Source organism: Podarcis bocagei (genome assembly GCF_964188305.1).
Source record: "Podarcis bocagei genome assembly, chromosome: 6".
NCBI lineage: Eukaryota > Metazoa > Chordata > Lepidosauria > Squamata > Lacertidae > Podarcis > Podarcis bocagei.
In genome coordinates, this window is record NC_138130.1 from 99,252,238 (window position 1) to 99,271,206 (window position 18,969).

The following is an 18,969-nucleotide window of genomic DNA, read 5'->3' on the forward strand; positions in this document are numbered from 1 at the left end:
TTTGGATCCCTTCCAATCAGGGTTCAGGCCTCATCATGGGACTGAAACTGCCTTGGTCGCACTGGTTGATGATCTCCGGCGAGCTAGGGACAAAGGTGAGAGTTGTTTCCTAGTTCTGCTGGATCTCTCAGCGGCCTTTGATACAATCGACCATAACATCCTTCTGGACCGTCTAGAGGGGTTGGGAGCTGGGGGCACTGTTATACAGTGGTTTCGCTCCTTTCTCCTGGGCCGTGTTCAGAAAGTGGTGGTGGGGGATGAGTGTTCAGACCCTTGGGCCCTCACTTGTGGGGTGCCTCAGGGTTCCGTCCTCTCCCCCATGCTTTTTAACATCTATATGAAGCCGCTGGGAGAGATCATCAGGGGGTTTGGACTGGGTGTCCATCAATATGCAGATGATACCCAGCTCTACCTTTCTTTCAAATCAGAACCAGTGAAGGCGGTGAAGGTCCTGTGTGAGTGCCTGGAGGCGGTTGGAGGATGGATGGCGGCTAATGGATTGAAGTTGAATCCTGACAAGACAGAAGTACTGTTTTTGGGGGACAGGGGGCGGGCTGGTGTGGAGAACTCCCTGGTCCTGAATGGGGTAACTGTGCCCCTGAAGGACCAGGTGCGTAGCCTGGGAGTCATTTTGGACTCACAGCTGTCCATGGAGGCGCAGGTCAATTCTGTATCCAGGGCAGCTGTCTACCAACTCCACCTGGTACGCAGGCTGAGACCCTACCTGCCCGCTGACTGTCTGGCCAGAGTGGTGCATGCTCTAGTTATCTCCCGCTTGGACTACTGCAATGCGCTCTACGTGGGGCTACCTTTGAAGGTGACTCGGAAACTACAACTAATCCAGAATGCGGCAGCTAGACTGGTGACTGGGGGCGGCCGCCGAGACCACATAACACCGGTCTTGAAAGACCTACATTGGCTCCCAGTACGTTTCCGAGCACAATTCAAAGTGTTGGTGTTGACCTTTAAAGCCCTAAACGGCTTCGGCCCAGTATACCTGAAGGAGCGTCTCCACCCCCATCGTTCTGCCCGGACACTGAGGTCCAGCGCCGAGGGCCTTCTGGCGGTTCCCTCATTGCGAGAAGCGAAGCTACAGGGAACCAGGCAGAGGGCCTTTTCGGTGGTGGCGCCCGCCCTGTGGAATGCCCTCCCATCGGATGTCAAGGTGATGGACAACTACCTGACATTCAGAAAACATCTTAAGGCGGCCCTATTCAGGGAAGCTTTTAATGTATGATATTTTAGTGTTTTTTGGTTTCTGTGGAAGCCGCCCAGAGTGGCTGGGGAAACCCAGCCAGATGGGCGGGGTACAAATAATAAATTATTATTATTATTATTATATACTGTTGCTCTCTGCTTTCTGCTCTTGTTTATTAAGATCGTTTTGAATGCTTAACTTCTTAGCTAGAGTATTTGCAACTCTTCCCAGTTTAATGCCACCTGCGACACATGGACAGGTATGCTATCAAAGTTTCATGGGGGTTCTGGTGAGACCCATCAGGAAACGCACATCAATTTTTCAACCCTCTCATAGAAAGCACAATGGAGCAGTCCCTAACTTCTGAACCTCAGAACAATATGCCGGAGAGGGGGGGGGGGAGCGTGAATAGTATGGCCTTCTCCTCTTGCTTTCGGCTTTTTTGTCTAGCCAGTTTTGTAAGGTTACCAAGGAATTTGATACAGGTTGGCCGCAAAGGGACAGGCCAGGTGATTTCCTTTTGTTTGTAGGCTATTGTGTCTGAATCAGAGAGGAGATCATTTAGCAACACAAACGGGTTTAATTGTTTCAGCATGAGGAAAGCCTGATAGCAGATGCTACAGGATTCACATCCCTTGAAATTTGGGCCTGGTGCTCTATCTAAAAAGAAAAGGTTTATCCAGAAGATCAGTCCAAGTGAGCCCTCAACGATGTAAGATCATCCCGAGGGCAGTAGAGGAAATGTCTCCCTTAAAAAAAGAGGATGTAGGAAATGAACACATTCAGAAGACGGCTAGAACAACGCTGTTTTCTCTGACCTTCCACCCTCTCCTTTTCTACCATAGGGAGATTTCTGATCTGCAGCCCCCCCCCATGTGCTGTCTGAAGTGGTACAGTCCAGGAGGGGATCTATCAGGTGATTTTGCTGAACTTATAAATCTGTTCCTAATTTTGCACACTAAGATGATCATGGCCACTGGGCCCATCACATCCTGGCAAACAAAAGGGGAAGAAATGGGGGCAGTGAGAGATTTTACTTTCATGAGCTCCATGATCACTGCAGATGGTGGCAGCAGTCATGAAATTAAAAGACGCCTGCTTCTTGGGAGAAAAGCAATGACAAACCTAGACAGCATCTTAAGAAGCAGAGACATCACCTTGCCGACAAAGGTCCGTATAGTTAAAGCTATGGTTTTCCCAGTAGTGATTTATGGAAGTGAGAGCTGGACCATAAAGAAGGCTGATCACCGAAGAATGGATGCTTTTGAATTCTGGTGCTGGAGGAGACTCTTGAGAGTCCCATGGACTGCAAGAAGATCAAACCGATCCATTCTGAAGGAAATCAGCCCTGAGTGCTCACTGGAAGGACAAATCCTGAAGCTGAGGCTCCAATACTTTGGCCACCTCATGAGAAGAGAAGACTCCTTGGAAAAGACCCTGATGTTGGGAAAGATGGAGGGCACAAGGAGAAGGGAACGACGGAGGACGAGATGGTTGGACAGTGTTCTCGAAGCTACCAGCATGAGTTTGACCAAACTGCGGGAGGCAGTGGAAGACAGGAGTGTCTGGCGTGCTCTGGTCCATGGGGTCACAAAGGGGCGGACACGACTAAACAACAACAACAGCAATTTTGCACATACACCATTTTGAAAGAGATTTCAATTAAAAATATTTGGTGGCTAGGAGTATATATATATATATATTTGGTTTCCTATTGCCATGCTGGAAAATTCTCCTCCCGTGCTCCATCAATTAATGAGAAACAGGAATTGCTCTTGGAAATTCATCCAAGGGGGGAAGGGAAATTTAGCGAAATACTTGTGGGTGGGGTGCAGAGTTTTGATGCACGTACCTTATTTCTGAGGTGACCGAGGGGTGCTTGGGAGTGTCTTTTCCTTCATTCTACAAACTGCCTCACCTGCACTGTGCAGCCTCCCCAGCTGCCCTCACCTCAGTTAAAGCCAAGAGGGTGATATCTTGAGGTAACACTCTCATGGGGCTTTCCCCAGAAGCACACACAGTGTTGAGTGTTGAGGGAAGTGCGAAGAGGACTCTGTGAACAGGATGCAACCCAAGACATATCAGTCTAAACCTGGCATCTCCAACCTTCGGCCCTCCAGATGTTTTGGACTACAATTCCCATCATCCCTGACCACTAGTCCTGTTAGCTATGGATCATGGGAGTTGTAGGCCAAAACATCTGGAGGGCCACAGGTTGGGAATGCCTGGTCTAAACTTTAAAGGACAGGGAGGTCAACATAGAGGCAACAACAAAAAAACAACAACAACTTATTGCTTATACCCTGACCATCTGGCCGACGACAACAACAACAACTTATTATCCCCAGCCACTCTAGGCAGCTTCCAACAGAATATTAAAAACATAATAAAATATCAAGCATTAAAAACTTCCCTAAACAGGGCTGCCTTCAGATGTTTTCTAAAAGTCAGATAGTTGTTTATTTTCTTCACATCGGAAGGGAGGGCTTTTCACAGGGCAGACACCACTACCAAGAAGGCCCTCTGCCTGGTTCCCTGTAACCTCACTTCTCGCAATGAGGGAACCGCCAGAAGGCCCTCGGCGCTGGACCTCAGTGTCCGGGCTGGATGATGGGAGTGGAGATGCTCCTTCAGGCCTACTGAGCCGAGGCCATTTAGGGCTTTCAAGGTCAGCACCAACACTTTGAATTGTGCTCGGAAACATACTGGGAGCCAATGTAGGTCTTTCAGGACCGGTGTTATGTGGTCTCGGCAGCCGCTCTCAGTCATCAGTCTAGCTGCCGCATTCTGGATTAGTTGTAGTTTCTGGGTCACCTTCAAAGGTAGCCCCACGGAGAGTGCATTGCAGTAGTCCAAGCGGGAGATAACCAGGGCATGCACCACTCTGGCAAGACAGTCTGCAGGCAGGTAGGGTCTCATCCTGCGTACCAAATGGAGCTGGTCCGAGATACAGGGATAGTCTGGGAATCTGGAGGTCCCTTGCTCTGCACAAACCCCAGAGTTTCACCCGATCTTCCATCAGCAAGTCTCGTTGCTGTGGAGCTCTCCATAGGGCTGGGAATGCTGTGCCTGTGACCTAAATAAGCCACATTCTTCTGAGATTGCTTGCAGGGCACTGTGTCTATTTGCAGAACAAAGTGCACGTTGACAGGCGCAGAAACTTTATGGCCCTTTCGATTCCTGGAACTGGAAGCCTAAGGAACTCCCAGCTAGGGACTTCAGATGCCTCTCACCCACCTCTCTAGGAGAGGTTGACCTGTGTGTGGCAAATCTTGTCCAATAGAGAATCACAGAACTGTAGAACTGTAGAGTTTTGACCTATAAAGTCTTAAATGGCTCAAGGACCGCCTCTTTACATATGAACCTACCCAGTCCCTGGGATCATCTTCTGAGGCCCTCCTTGAGAGGTCCAGAGGGTGGCAACACGAGAACAGGGCCTTCTCTGCAGTGGCTCCCTGTCTGTGGAATGCTCTCCCCAGGACAGTTCGCCTGGCGCCTTCATTACACACCTTTAGGCGCCCTGAGACCCACCTACCCCTGGTATAGGGTGGTATATGAATTCTATAAATAAATAAAATAAATAAATAGAGTTGAAAGGAACCCTGACAGTCATCTAGCCGTCCCTGGGTGGGCTTGAACTACCTACCTTCTGGTTTACAGCCAAACGCACTGACCCACTGAGCCATTTGCATCCACACTTTGGGGCAGCCGAATCTTCAGCCCCCACCCTCGCCACTACCACAGTCAAGGCCGGATTTAGGTTTGATGAGGCCCTAAGCTACTGAAGGTAATGGGGCCCTTTATACGTCCAGCTGTGCTTTGCCAACAACAAATGGTCACTGTTTTTTGTGTTGAATATATGCTGTATGGTCATTTATGGACCTAATAGGTATCTCAAGCCATTTGCACAGGTTGCCATGCAACCAGTCCATGCAGAATGTAGGCACCCTATATATAAAGGTAAAGGGACCCCTGACCATTAGGTCCAGTCATGACCGACTCTGGGGTTGCAGCGCTCATCTCGCTTTATTGGCCGAGGGAGCCGGCGTACAGCTTCCAGGTCATGTGGCCAGCATGACTAAGCCGCTTCTGGCAAACCAGAGCAGCACAAGGAAACGCTGTTTACCTTCCCACTGGAGCGGTACCTATTTATCTACTTGCACTTTGACGTGCTTTCGAACTGCTAGGTTGGCAGGAGCAGGGACCGAGCAACGGGAGCTCACCCAGTTGCAGGGATTCGAACCGCCGACCTTCTGATCGGCAAGTCCTAGGCTCTGTGGTTTAACCCACAGCGCCACCCGCATCCCTATATATAGAAAGGAGCAAACCAGTGATGTTTTAGGGAGCAGGCTAGCAGGCGGGGCCCATGACTTACATCATAGGAGCCTACACAACACAGAACACTGTTGCTGCATGTAGGTTTTATTTTATTTGCTTTTTATCTTATATTTTGGAAATGTATATTCAGGATTTTTTCTTTAATTTTTTTAGGGGCCCCCAAGAGAGTGGGTCCCTAAACTATAGCTATACAATCATTCACCGCCACTAGAGAACAGGGTGGCTTAAAAGAGCGCCATGGTTAAACAGGTGCCATAAGGGCTCAGAGCCCCCTCCCTGGTGGTGTTTTGTATACAGCATAGGGAGTCTCCATCTTCCCCTTCGCCTCAGGCAGAAGCATATCTTGAGCTGGGCTTGGATTCACGGATGAATCTGGTGAAAAATTTGGTGTTTTTCCACAGGGGAGCATCAGCAGTCGCTTAAACACCCGATGAAAGTTTAATGGCTGCCTGTTCCCAGGCCAGGAAGAGAAACTCAGAGGTGGTCGGGCGTTGTGTAATGTGAGGAAATAATTTCCTTCAGGACATAATCCCCGTCGCTGAGGGCAGCCAAAATGGCCATTTAATCCAGCCTGGAAATGGCGGGGGGAAGGCAAGAGAGAAAACAGATCGATGCAGAAGACAGATTCTCTACCACAACCCCTGCTGAGGGAGCTATTTCGATGATGGGTGGGTTTCATTAAAGAACAGGGAAATATACCGTATTTTCCCGGGTATAAGATGCCCCCATGTATAAGATGACCTCTATTTTTTTGAACCCAAAATTAAGAAATAGGGCCAGAGTCAAAGCCCAAACCTGTGAATTCACCATCCATGTATAAGGCAGCCCCCAATCTTTGACTATTTTTTTCTAAGCACAAAAATCATCTTATACATGGAAAAATACGGACTCGGGGAAGTCCAGCCTCGTAACGTGTACAGGAATGCATATACTGAGGCAAAGTGCCCACAAAAATACATATACAGTGGTACCTCGGGTTACATACGCTACAGGTTACATACGCTTCAGGTTACAGACTCCGCTAACCCAGAAATAGTGCTTCAGGTTAAGAACTTTGCTTCAGGATGAGAACAGAAATCATGCTCCGGTGGCGCGGCGGCAGCAGGAGGCCCCATTAGCTAAAGTGGTGCTTCAGCTTAAGAACAGTTTCAGGTTAAGAACGGACTTCCTGAACGAATTAAGTACTTAACCCGAGGTACCACTGTATTCATAAATATAATGTACATAAATGCATCATATTTGCAGAAATTGCTTTGCAAAAAGGAAGTGTATATTAGGGAAAACTGAAGATAAAAATGTGAGTTGCAGAAGAAATTCCCATTATACTGTTGCTTAACTTTCAGCATTTAACAGCAACGACAAATAACAAAGTGTTGTGGAGAACAGATCCGATCACTGCAAAAACCGGAAAGCGAAATCAATAGATCTGCCCATCCTTACTCCTGAGTAGTCCCCCCTTTTTCCCTAGCCAGCCTCCACAGCCCCTGAAAAGGCTTTGGAAGCGGGTGAGCCAAAAACGGCTTTCGTTCATGGCAGAATAATCCGTTCCATGGTAACCCGGCGATTGTGAAGTCACAAGTTAGCAAGCACGAGACAGAGAAGAGGAGCTGGACAGGATGGGGAGAACAGAACCCTGTTCCTTCGCACAGTGCCTCGCGAAAAAAAATGCTGTCCAGGGTTGTAAAGACTGCGGAGAGAATAATTGGGTGCACTCTTCCCACCTTAGATCAAATCTAGGCTTCCAGGTGCCATAAGAAAGCTGCAGAGATAGCGCAGGATAGTGCGCACCCCGGAAATGATCTCTTTCAGCTTCTGCCTTCTGGAAGAAGGTCCAGGGTTATAAAGACCAGGACTAGCCACCTGAGAAACAGTTTCTACCCAAATGCGATTTTGGTTTTAAGCGCAGTATAAGGAGTCTCTATGGGAGTATATTGTACAGTGGTACCTCAGGTTAAGTACTTAATTTGTTCCAGAGGTCCGTACTTAACCTGAAACTGTTCTTAACCTGAAGCACGACTTTAGCTAATGGGGCCTCCTGCTGCTGCCATGCCGCCGGAGCACGATTTCTGTTATTATCCTGAAGCAAAGCTCTTAACCTGAAGCACTATTTCTGGGTTAGTGGAGTCTGTAACCTGAAGTGTATGTAACCCGAGGTACCACTGTATTTAAAAATGGGGTATCATTTTTAGGGATTTTTAGGGAGTTTTTAGGGACAAACCAGGTTGGGATAGCAGGCTTGCTGGTTTTTGAATGTCTTAGGTAGATTTTTCAATTTCGTTGTTCTGTATGGGACAATGACAATAAAGATATCGTATCGTATCGAAATTCACCACCCCAAGATGTATGTTGGCCTGGAGAACTTTCAAAGGTTTGTCTTCCAGGGAATTTATGCAGGAGAACCTCTCTCTGACTCCCAGCCGGTAACAACTACCAACAACGAGAAAAAGGAACTCTTAAAGAAGTTATCAAACCTTTCCATTCTGAAGGAAATCAGCCCTGAGTGCTCCCTGGAAGGACAGATCCTGAAGCTGAGGCTCCAAGACTTTGGCCACCTCATGAGAAGAGAAGACTCCCTGGAAAAGACCCTGATGCTGGGAAAGATGGAGGGCGCAAGGAGAAGGGGATGACGGAGGACGAGATGGTTGGACAGTGTTCTCGAAGCTACCAGCATGAGTTTGACCAAACTGTGGGAGGCAGTGGAAGAGAGGAGAGCCTGGCGTGCTCTGGTCCATGGGGTCATGAAGAGGCGGACACGACTAAACGACTAAACAACAACAACAAAGAAGTGATATTTCTTTCCCCTTCAAGGGGCTACAATGGAACACAGAGAGCTGCCTTACATTGAATGCCAGTGCAGACACACAAGGGTTTAAAATACTAAACCACTAGATACTTGCTCCCTCTCCCGTTTTAATAAAAGCTGGGGATCCGGGCCAACTAATATTCCAAATGGGTGGAGGCTGGCATGGCTTCAGTCAGGGCAAAACCTGCCCAACAGGGCTATATGGCAACCCCAAACTGTCTTGCCATATTGAGTATCAGCTGCAGACATCTGGGAATTTGGGGACACTCCCTTGGAGAAGTGTGTTCGAATTCTGAGTCAGCCAGAGGTAGAGGGGTGAACTGCTTTGGGATAAATCCTACAAATAAATAGGGATGGAGGAGAAATTTAGCTAGCTGTAAAAGGTGAACCTTCCTAATTTGAGAACCAAAGCACATTAACAACAACAACAACAACAACAACAACAACAACAACAACAACAACACCCTACCCATCTGGCTGGGTGGCTCACAGCACACTCATCTGAATTTTGCAATGCAGTTTTCCAGTCCCGGTGCTATGTATGGAAATGCATATACTAGCTGCATGTTGTGTATAAAAATGGAAAGGTGAGTGGAAATAGCAAAGAAAGGTGCATTATATGAGGGGACATTGCTTTGCAAAAAATAAAGTGCAGATCAGGCAAAATTGCACGCAAAAATTTGTATATCAGGAGCACTTTGCTCTAAGGTGCTGGTGAATTATCACAAGGGCTTTTTAAAAGGGAAATCTCAGACTGGTGTGAAGAACTTAACTTAAACGGCCTCGGTCCACTATATCTGAAGGAACATCTCCACTCGCATCATTCGGCCCGGACACAGAGGTCCAGCTCCGAGGGCCTTCTGGTGGTTCTCTCACTGCGAGAAGCCAAGTTACAGGGAACCAGGCAGAGGGCATTCTCGGTAGTGGCACCCGCCCTGTGGAACGCCCTCCCATCAGATGTCAAAGAGAACAACGACTACCAGACTTTTAGGAGACATCTGAAGGCAGCCCTGTTTAGGGAAGCTTTTAATGTTTGATGCATTACTGTATTTTGATATTTTGATGGGGGCCACCCAGAGTGGCTGGGGAGGCCCAGCCAGATGGGCAGGGTATAAATAAATTATTATTATTATTATTATTATTATTATTATTATTATTAACTGATGGGTTGTGTATTTTTGTGATTATATATTTTAAACCACCCAGGGATCCTCATATGATGGGCAACGTAGAAATGTTTATTAATAAATAAACTTATATATAAGCATAAGATAAGTTAAGGTTGCAGTGCTCTCTATAGCCTGCTTACTCAGACGTTAGTCCCAATGAACCCAATGTGCCTTTCACCCTAGCAGATATGCTTAGCATTGCAGCCTTAATGACATTCATGGAAGAAAGTTCCGCTTCACTGCCCCTGCAGTCCCCTACTATTATTGTTCAGGTTCAGGTTTAAATATCTTTTCCATTGGTGCAAAAGACTCTATGATCACCAACACCTGAGACCTACCACTTTCCCCTTGAAATTCCCACCTCCCACTTTTAGCACACCACTAAACTTCCAAACACGGACGCAGGTGGCGCTGTAGGTTAAACCACAGAGCCTAGGACTTGCTGATCAGAAGGTCGGTGGTTCGAATCCCCGCAACGGGGTGAGCTCCCGTTGCTCGGTCCCTGCTCCTGCCAACCTAGCAGTTCGAAAGCATGTCAAAGTGCAAGTAGATAAATAGGTACCACTCCGGTGGGAAGGTAAACGGCATGCTCTGGTTCGCCAGAAGCAGCTTAGTCATGCTGGCCACATGACCCAGAAGCTGTACGCCGGCTCCCTCGGCCAATAAAGTGAGATGAGCGCTGCAACCCCAGAGTCGGCCATGACTGGACCTGATGGTCAGGGGTCCCTTTACCTTTACCTTTAAACTTCCAGACGAGGCATGTCCCTTTGCAAACACACTTGTATCCCCCTGGGGAACTGGTTTTGGAGGGAACTGGTATCCTCCTGGGGAAGTGGTTGGGGGGGGACGCAGAGAAAAGAGGAAGGGATAATTGCCGCTCTGCTGCAAGTCGCTCCCCGGTCCGAGATACTTTGTACTTAAGCCAGGCATGTCCAAAATCCGTTTCAGGGCCCTAATCTGGCCCGCCGGATGTTTTAATCCGGCCCCCAGGCAGCATACGTCCTGGGGTAAAATCCTAGAAAAAGCCCAACAACTTTGGGGTTAACTCCCAAAAAAGTTCAAGAACTTTGGGGTAAAAATGTATTAAAAACCCCCAAACTCAACGACTTTAATCTTAAAAAGCTTGGGCACCCTCTGAGTTAAGCCATCGGACTAATGTTATAGGCAACTGCATTGCGATGTGTAGTTTGCCCGTGATGTCATCCGCTAAACAGAATCTGTAAAGACGCACGTTCGACAGGTATAGCGGGCAGAATGTCTGTATTTACAGGCCGTCTGCCCTGTATTATCCAGGAGGATGTCGGTTCTCGTGGCTTCCATTGGGGCAAAACAAAAGCTCCACATTCCTCCCAGGAAATGGATTCTGCCGCCTTCTTGTTTGGAAGTTGTCCTGACCTGATTAAAAGCAGATGCACAGAAAACGCCAGGATCCTGTGCCGTCCTTGCAAAGTTGTCGCGTTAAATGCCTGGGTAGATACAATGGGTTTCTCTCTCCAACTGTCCTGAGAATCTATTCTTTTCTTTCCTTCCTTACTTTCCTTCCTCCTTTCCTTTCCTTCCTTTCTTTCCTCCCCTCCTCTCCTCCTTCCTTCCTTCCTTCCTTCCTTCCTTCCTTCCTTCCTTCCTTCCTTCCTTCCTTTCTTGGCAAGTGAACCCAAGCTCTGGGTTTATTTCAAGGCCCTCTTGCAGAAGACCCAAAACTGTACCATTCGCTAGCATGCCAGGCAATAGACACAGCCACCACCCAATGCATGTAAGTAAATTGTGGTGGACGCCTGTCGGCTACTGAAGGCTGCTAACCAGCGCAGTTAGAGGCAGCGATGCTTCCACAAACCCATTGCTGGAAACGACAGAGGGGAGAGTTGCTCTACCCCTTTGAGAGCAGGATGCTGGCCCAGGTGGGCCAATGCTGTGATCCAGCAAGCTCTTCTTACGTTCTTTGTGGAAATGCCTTTTTGGCATAGTGACTCTTTCTCGGCCCCCTGTTTTGTATACCACCCTTTTATTTCTGCACCAGGCATTCTTTTCAAACTGTTTAGTTTGAGGCTGCTAAATTAGATCAGCTTCTTTGTGTTGTTTTATATCAGGGGTCAGCAAACTTTTTCAGCAGGGGGCCGGTCCACTGTCCCTCAGACCATGTGAGGGGCTGGACTATATTTTGAAGGGGGGGAAAGGAACAAATTCCTATGCCCCACAAATAACCCAGAGATGCATTTTAAATAAAAGCACACGTTCTACTCATGTAAAAACACCAGGCAGGCCCCACAAATAACCAGAGATGCATTTTAAATAAAAACACACATTCTACTCATGTAAAAACACACTGATTCCCGGACCGTCTACAGGCCGGACTTAGAAGGCGATTGGGCCGGATCTGGCCCCCAGGCCTTAGTTTGCCTACCCATGTTTTATAGATTTGTTTTCTGTAATGATTGAGAAGACGATTGTTATTTACCGTATTTTTTGCTCTATAAGACTCACTTTTCCCCTCCTAAAAAGTAAGGGGAAATGTGTGTGCGTCTTATGGAGCGAATGCAGGCTGCGCAGCTATCCCAGAAGCCAGAACGGCAAGAGGGATTGCTTCTTTCACTGCGCAGCGATCCCTCTTGCTGTTCTGGCTTCTGAGATTCAGAATATTTTTTTTCTTGTTTTCCTCCTCCAAAAACTAGGTGCGTCTTGTGGTCTGGTGCGTCTTGCAGAGCGAAAAATATGGCAAGTGTTCTCAATATTGTCGTTTTTTAATTGTTCTATGTTCTTCTTTTGATAAGAACGGTAAAATAGGCTTGCTTAAGCAGGCCGGTAGCCCATCCAGTCCAGGATCCTGTTCTCACTCTAACCAGCTAGATGCCTGTGGGAAAACAGCAAGCAGGATCTGAACACAACATCCGTCCCTCCCTTCCTGTGGTTTCCAACAACTGCTATTCAGAAGCATTGCTGTGAAGGAAGAGCAATAACCACCATGACTAGTAGCCACTGATAGCCCTTCCCTCCATGAATCTGTCTCTTTCCTCTTTTAAATCCATACTTTGATGGCAGAGTATAGCCAATGTATCTAGGAGGCCTCAATAGTGCAATCTTCATGCAAGAGATGCAGGTGACGCTGTGGTCTAAACCACTGAGCCTTTTGGGCATGCCGATTAGAAGGTCGGAGGTTCGAATCCCCGTGACAAGGCGAGCTCCCATTGCTCTGTCCCGGCTCCTGCCAACCCAGCAATCTGAAAGCATGCCAGTGCAAGTAGATAAATAGGTACCACTGTGGCAGGAAGGTAAACAGCGTTTCCATGCACTCTGGTTTCCATCATGGTGTTTCATTGCGCCAGAAGCGGTTTAGTCCTGCTGGCCACATGACCCGGAAAGCTGTCTGTGGACAAATGCCAGCTCCCTCGGCCTGAAAGCAACATGAGCGCCGCACCCCATAGTTGCCTTTACCTTTACCATTCATGCATTTGTCTAATCCTCTTTTAAAGCCATCCAAATTGATGGCCATCACTGCCTCTTGTGATATCTTGTGAGCCACACTGGCTACAGTTTTGTGGGGAGATGGCAGACAAAGAAACATGGCGATACTGCTGCCTGATTCCTTCTACTCTATCTGAACACTAAAAAACTAGGTATCGAATTGGAGGACTATCTAATCCAAGTCCTTGCTCAGTGTAGGAAATCTAGCAGTAGATCACCACCAGATTACCGCCCAATCTCAGCTTGAAGATCTTCAACAAGGGAATAGCTCACTACCTTCCCGGGTAATGGTTCCCATTATCAAAGTGCTTTCAAAAGGTTTCTCCCAATTTGTTCGAAATCTACCCTTGCATGACATAAGCCTATTGATCTAGGCTTGTGGGGCAAAGAGGACACTTTGTGTGTTGTTGTTGTTTTGTGTGTGTGTTTTTGCAGGCTAGTGAGGAACGGAGCGTTTGCAGTTGCAACAATTCAAAGACAGCCTAAAATGTTCTGCAAGATCTCGAGTCCCAGCCAACATCGAACGCCACAGAACGCAAATCTACAGCAACAACAGACTGGGCACTTTTTTGTTCCTAACCCAACCTCAGGAGCCAGCTCAATGTCTCAAACAACCCAGTTATTGTTTGTGGCGTCAATTTAATGGATGTTCTTGAAGCAGCATGTGATTTAAGAGGTAAATCTGGCACCTGGGGTGGGAGGGAGAGAATTTAGTGAAGATGGTGGGATGTGTCTCACAATCAAGAAGTTGTGGCCCGTCTTCTCCTACAGCAACTTTGCAAGCAGGAATGTCTAATCACTTAATTGGTTAACCAATTGAAAGAAATTGCTGTGCAACCCTACACGCCTTTTCAAAATAAAGCCTCGTTGAGTTCCATGGGGAAGGTCTATGTATAGGATTGCAGCCGTAATCAGTGAAAAAGGCGCCTCTGAATAACCAAGAAGCAGACATATTTTATTAAATCCCCCCCCCCCAAAAAAAGTGGACGGCAAGGACGATTTTAGAAGTTTTCCTTTCCCCTCAAACAGGAGGCAATGCCTTTTTTGACGCTTACGGGCAATGCATCACTTTAAAAACAATCTACGCATCTTGCTTCAGAACTGCTGCTTTCACCTGTATGCAAATCTGGTGTTTATACGACTCAATTGATTAACTAAAACTCATTTGATCACTCAGCTACAATGTATTTAATTGAGCCACAACTCTAATTACAAGAGGTTTGTTTGTTTGTTTTTGGAGGATGGGGGTCTGCCTCTTAGATCAGGGAAGGCAACAGTAAAACTCCCTTTTTGACCACAGAAATCTCTTTTTTGCTTTTCTTCTTATCTGTTTGCTGTTTGGGATAGACTCCCAGAAGTGACTTTCCTCTCACCCACTCTACATACACACAAAGGCAACTACAACAACAACAACAACCCACAAAGAGAAACAACCGTAACATTCAGCCAGTCTTTGGGAACAAGAGAAAGCCTGCGATGAAATCTCAGCAGCTCTAAGAGGCTTTTGAGAAAATCCCCATGAATTAAAATGGAAATCCAGACGAACTGTACTGGCCAGCTCTAGACTTGGGTCTGCTTGCTAGCAGCTTACCTTAGTGGCGCATGGAAACTTCCTCTCCGAGTCCACAGCCGGTGAGCATCTCTTGAAAGAAACCCAAAGTCCAGTTCTCAGCGAGATCTCGGAGCAAGCAGAGTTCAGTTCAGATGGCAAATGAGTGCATCGCCTGGCTGTCAGTTTTCCCTTCCCCACCAGCTCTCTCTGCTTCCTTCCCATTCGCTCGCTGTCAAGAGCTGCTTTGCACAGTACCTGACTCACTCCAACAGCCTCCCATTCATGCACACTGATCCGTCTTAGCCAGGAGGAGGAGCTGAGCAGAGAGAGATTACCGAACGAGACAAGAAAGGGGGCAGGAGGTGGACTAGCAAGCGTCATTTCCCTGACCCAACTTCTTTGGGGAAAAGTAAAAGCTAGGTGCCGACTTTTGCAAAGCCTGTTCCTTCTCAGGTCCTGGCAGTTTTGGAGGATGAGGTTTCCTGGTTCCGTAGCTGAGCCCAGCAGGACTCCTGGGGCCTTCCCAACGGTGTGGCTGATCTCCCAACAGGTGCTGCTGGAAGTGCAGAGAGGAGGGAAAACCCACTTGTAGAATCATAGAATCATAGAATCATAGAGTTGGAAGAGACCACAAGGGCCATCGAGTCCAACCCCCTGCCAAGCAGGAAACACCATCAGAGCACTCCTGACATATGGTTGTCAAGCCTCTGCTTAAAGACCTCCAAAGTAGGAGACTCCACCACACTCCTTGGCAGCAAATTCCACTGTCGAACAGCTCTTACTGTCAGGAAGTTCTTCCTAATGTTTAGGTGGTGTCTGTAATTTATCTGTGGAGAGGGTCTGGGTTTGGGTCTGGTGTGGTTGATTGGAGATGGCGTTCTGTGTGCCTCTGGTTCTGGTGTCCCAAACCCAGACCCTCTCCACAGATAAATTACAGACACCATCCAGTAGCCAAACCATAGTGGCACCTCCGGATGCTGCACCCCCCTGCAATCCCTACACAGATCTGGCTGGCACAGGGCACAAAACCACAGCTCGCCCCTATACACGAAGCCAAGCCAGAGCACAACTATTTGCAGTACAGCCATCTTCTCAGAAAAACTCTTCACAAGCTCAAGAGGTCAAGACACGAAAGCTTTAGCAACTAATCCACACCTAATGACCCTCCTAAGTGGTACTCAGAATATCACTCAAGAAATCACTCAAGATATCCCTCAAGTAATTAATGAACAAAAGAAGAAAAGGCACACTAACCTGGGAACTTCCTCTCTGCCCAGAACGTTGGAGGCTATACACCACACCCCCTCAACAGTATTTATAGGAACTCAAACACTGAGATCCTGCTCTGTTCCAGTAACAAGAAGCCGAAAGCACCAGCCTGAAGATGACGAGTGAGACCTCGTCGAAACGTCGCCTAGACACCCCAACTCTTACACGGGAAGACACCCGAAGACACCAAAACCTGCATATATATATATATATATATATATATATATATATATATATATGTTGTCGTCTTGATTTCTAGGTTTCCTAGTTAATTTGACCATTTCAGCATACTCCATTAATTTGATTTGCCAATCTTCTTTAGTGGGGACTTTTTCTTCGTTCCGGTGTTGGGCTAGCAATATCCATGCGGCCATTGTAGCGCACATGAACAGATTCTTCTATTCTTTAGGTATATTATCCATTCCTGTAATACCTAATAAAAAAGCTTCTGGTTTTTTGACAAAGGTCATTTAAACATTTTTCTCAATTCATTATAGATCTTTTCCCAGAAACTTTTAATAACCTTGCATTGCCACCACATATGATAAAATGCACTTTCTGCTTCTCTACACTTCCAACACTTGTTTTATACATTTTTGCAAATTTAACCGGTGTTAAATACCATCTATACATCATTTTCATGTAGCTCTCTTTAAGTGACGTACAGGCCGTGAATTTTATATTAATCTTCCATAATCTTCCCCAACCTGTCATCTGAATATTATGTCCCACGTTTTTTGCCCACTTTATCATAACACATTTGACCTCTTCATCCTTGGTTTCCCATTCCAACAATATATTATGCATTTCTGATAATAATTTAATATCACTTTCTATTATTTCTCTCTGAACATTTGAAGTTTCAAGTGTAAATCCTGTCTTTTTTCATTATTAAGTACTTCATTTAATTGAAAATATTGTAACCAATCTGTTACCTTTCCTTTTACTTCTTTAAATTCTCTGAAAATCTTTAAATGAAGCGAGGTACCAAACTTTGTAGGATGAAAGATAACCTGTGGAGCTTTGTGTATTCAGCAAATATAATGTCTCTGCATCTTAAAAAGCAGAGACATCACCTTGCCAACAAAGGTCCGTCTAGTTAAAGCCATGGTTTTCCCAGTAGTGAAGTATGGAAGTGAGAGCTGGACCACAAAGAAGGCTGATTGCCGAAGAATTGATGCTTTTGAATTATGGTGCTGGAGGAGACTCTTGAGAGTCCCATGGACTGCAGGAAGATCAAACCTCTCCATTCTGAAGGAAATCACTGGAAGGTGATATGTCATGCAGGTCATCGTCTGTAAAATTTTATTTTCAGTTTTCAGTTTATGAAACAATTCTATATTCTCCCACCATGCTGACGAAGAATTCTATGAAACAGGAGTCAAAATCCGGACTCTCTGTTCAGTGTTGGACATTGTTGTTGTTTAGTCGTTTAGTCATGTCCGACTCTTCGTGACCCCATGAATCAGAGCACGCCAGGCACTCCTGTCTTAAACTGCCTCCCGCAGTTTGGTCAAACTCATGCTGGTAGCTTCAAGAACACTGTCCAACCATCTCGTCCTCTGTCGTCCCCTTCTCCTTGTGCCCTCCATCTTTCCCAACATCAGGGTCTTTTCCAGGGAGTCTTCTCTTCTCATGAGGTGGCCAAATTATTGGAGCCTCAGCTTCAGGATCTGTCCTTCCAGTGAGCACTCAGGGCTGATTTCCTTCAGCATGTTGGTAGCCAGTCATTGGAAAGGAAATTATATCCCAACAAAAGGGGAATGGTTAATTAAACTATGTGACTACCTGGAGTTATCAAAATTGACGGATTTAATAAGGCATAAACCCCAAACTATAATACAGAAACAATGGGAATGCTTAAATGAATACAAGCAGGGCTCAAATACAAAAGTTTGGTTGTGCTTAGACTAACCTTGTGAAGAATATGGAGAACATAAAGATTTGATGGATTATGAAAGAACCTAAGGAAGGGAAATGATTGGAGAACAGATGGAAAGGCGAGCAAGATAACTAAGAGACGTGCGGTGAACGCGGTGGAAGTCTTTTATAATGTTTTAACTAGGATTTATATATTGTAATGTTTGAAGCATAAATTTGGTAATATTGGTTATGAAAAGTATTTTCTTTCTTTCTTTCTTTTTTAGTCTGCATTTTGGAAAACATGTACATAAATGTGTTTACAGTGTTATGTATTGTTCTTTGTTTCTTTTTCTTTTCTTGTAAAATTCAATAAAAAATAAAATAACGACTTTTCAGCTGCTGTTAGATCTGCATTCGGACAAGGAGGAAGGCCAATGATGGGTTCAGACCGAAGCGATGGGCAAATGCAAAACAAAAACAGAACCATCTCCTCTCAACAAGCAATATTCCAAGCACAATAGCTCCACAGTGTGGGCAGAAGTGGGAGAAACTACAAATTGAGATTGACTCCAATGGTTGGGCTCTTTTTTTTCCTAAAAATTTTTTATTTCCCCCTCCCAGTGCCATTTCCCTTTTCCTAAAACACACTCAAGTGCCTGCGCCCAGCGCACATCAAGGCTGCAGAGAAGCAAGAGTCCACAGGGTCACCTCGGTGCAAGAGCTTGTTCTGAAACTCGCTCCCGACAGGAGATGGGTGCAGCAGGTCGGCCTTGCCTTTGGGCTCCATCACCTGCTCAGGAGGCAGCCACCTGGGTGAGCGGGTCTTCGAGGTACTGGACCAGAGCTTGAGCCTTGGCTTTCAGCATGCCAAATCCCACCGTCTCTTTTGCGTACATGCACAGGAGCAGATTGGCAACGCGGGTGATGGCAATACGGCCCTCTATACAGTCCATTAGGATGAACTTCAAGTTATCCTCGTTGAACGCTTGGTGCCCATCCAGATATTGCTGGCGATGGCAGCTGTGACTCTGGCATCTGTGTCTCCATAACCAGAATATGCAAGGAGAGAGCCCTCATTGTTCAGAAGGAGGGTGCTCTGGACTCCTCCCATGTTCGCCTGGCTCAGCACCTGCGTGAGGGCCTTGGGGCGCAGCATCACAACCTTCCAGCCAGACGCTCCCCTCGCAAAGCAGGGCGAAGCCTCGCATCAGCTGACCCAACCAGTGGCGTAGCGTGGGTTGTCAGCACCCGGGGCAAGGCAAGTAATTTGCGCCCCCTAACCCGTGGATTTGTGCCCCCTGACCCGTGGATTTGCACC

The 18,969-nt window shown here is 46.7% G+C and overlaps 1 protein-coding gene and 1 pseudogene across 2 annotated transcripts in view; both read right to left on the bottom strand.

The window, feature by feature from the left end:
• The window catches only part of MYO7A (myosin VIIA), a 181,337-nt gene extending 166,486 nt beyond the window's left edge, over positions 1–14,851 (bottom strand). Inside the window, exon 1 of the mRNA XM_081197518.1 lies at positions 14,559–14,851. The gene's annotated coding sequence lies outside the window, so the exon portion shown is untranslated. The remainder of the gene's footprint in view (positions 1–14,558) is intronic.
• Positions 14,852–18,257: 3,406 nt separating this feature from the next.
• On the bottom strand, positions 18,258–18,869 carry LOC308589230 (ragulator complex protein LAMTOR2 pseudogene; annotated as a pseudogene). Its single transcript has one exon. The product of its transcript is annotated as a ragulator complex protein LAMTOR2 pseudogene (transcript).
• Positions 18,870–18,969: the final 100 nt, after the last annotated feature.